Source organism: Pocillopora damicornis, chromosome 5, assembly GCF_964200805.1.
Source record: "Pocillopora damicornis chromosome 5, jaPocDami1.2, whole genome shotgun sequence".
NCBI lineage: Eukaryota > Metazoa > Cnidaria > Anthozoa > Scleractinia > Pocilloporidae > Pocillopora > Pocillopora damicornis.
This window is the reverse complement of record NC_142674.1, coordinates 3,326,164-3,327,918: the sequence shown is the minus strand read 5'-3', so window position 1 is coordinate 3,327,918 and position 1,755 is coordinate 3,326,164. Positions and strand designations below refer to the sequence as shown.

General features: G+C 40.7%; 1 protein-coding gene across 1 annotated transcript in view; it reads right to left on the bottom strand.

The window, feature by feature from the left end:
• Window positions 1-326, bottom strand: part of LOC113669445 (uncharacterized) — a gene marked incomplete in the record, with an annotated part of 7,551 nt that extends 7,225 nt beyond the window's left edge. Inside the window, 1 exon segment of the mRNA XM_089206069.1 lies at window positions 227-326.
• Between the last annotated feature and the right edge of the window lie 1,429 nt (window positions 327-1,755).

Genomic DNA, 1,755 nt, shown 5'->3' with positions numbered 1-1,755 from the left:
TAATCTCCTGTGGAGACAACAATACTTGCGCACCTTTGTTGATCTAAATTCCCGTTTATTTGAGCAAATCATTAGGGTTTGTAGATACGATGGATTTTCCAGTGAGCAATGGGAAATAAATTGGATGGAGTCATTTCTTCAACCTTGGAAGCTTCCTGGCCATTAGTAATAACTACTTAATAATTATAATCTGATGCTAAACGGTGGCATATGAAACCCGATTAACAACAACCGTCGGTCGTTTGGGCTTCACCGGTTCAGGAAAATTCTTTAATGAAATGTTGCTTTTATTATTTTGATCAAAACCTAAAGGCCTAGCCAAACGAGGAGACATGTCTAGAAACTGTCTCCATGTCGCACGGAAACACGAAATGTAAGAATTCTTCTTGAAAGGGCACCCGCGAAGGTAGAAAGTAATCTAGAGAAATACTCATATTACTAGTACTATTTCACCTTCAGAGCTATTACTAGAGCTTGTCAGATCTTTACGGCTGTAATTGGTTAGATTCTAGAAGCCTCCAAATAAATAAAGTCTCATTGCGTTGAATCTTTTTCAGTCAATCAGCGGGAAACCAGTTTGCCGATCATCGGAAACCGAAGCCCGAAATGCTTGTTAGACCTAATGTCACGTTATTTACATTTCATAAAAACTGTATAACCAAAAAAACATACCTTCCATTTTAGCGTCGGGTTAGAAGGAGATGGAAAACTTTAGATCGCGGGCTCTGGATCTAGTAGATCTCCGTGAGAGCTCCTGAAGTTCCCCCATAGGCGGCCCAAGCTCTCGTCTCGAGAACAAGCCAACGATTAATTCATGAGCGCGTCACGCGTTTTGTGACTTGGGGTTAGGTTGCGAGAGGAACCGTTGAACATTTGAACACGTTATAAGGAATAGTATGGGGTACAAAATATGGTCGATCTACAACGATAAATATTTCGCATTAGGAACATTTCACACGTAAAATCAATGAAACTTACTCACATCCTGTGTGTCCGTTGTAGATTCTGGCGATCTCTACCGTTTTAAGCTTGCTCTACCATCACAGCAAGCAAATGGGCCGCCTGCGGTTCCACCCTAACTGACTCACGTGAAGCTACGTGACGTAATTTGGCATCAAGCAGGGCACAGTTGGCTTTAAGATACTGGGACTGGTTTAACCGTCCTAGCTTTGCACCTATTGTTCTGTTTTGAAGGTGTCAGCCAGATTATTAGCTATTACTTGACGCAAAACAACGTATCCTATTAATAAAAGAAAGATTCCGGCCCGCGGAAAATTTACAAAGTACTCGAAGTGCTCGCTGCTCGCCACCTGTATTTCCAAAGTGCTCGCTGCTCGCAAGAAAAATTTGACAACTGCTCGTGCTCGCAAAAATAAACATACTGCTGGCATGCTCGCAAATGCTCGCAAAGACCACTCGATACCCCTCATACAGTTCTCTATACTATTCTTAAGGTGCTGACAAGGAGAATTTGTTTTTAATTAATAATTTAGAGCTTCCATAGTTCGTGACCATCTCATATATTCTCCTGACCTTAAAGTTTGTTTCACGAGTGACGTTGTAAGGAGAAATTAAATGCGAGTCACTCTCAGTGTTAATCACCGTTTTTTTTTTTCGCTGCTGATGGTTTCAAGGGAAGTAGAAAAACAGTAAGAATATATTTGAATAAGCTAAAAGAACTCATCATGCATAAAAATTCAAATATGCCTTGTCTGTAAAGGTTGGCATAAACTGACCCCCAAAACTGACAATATA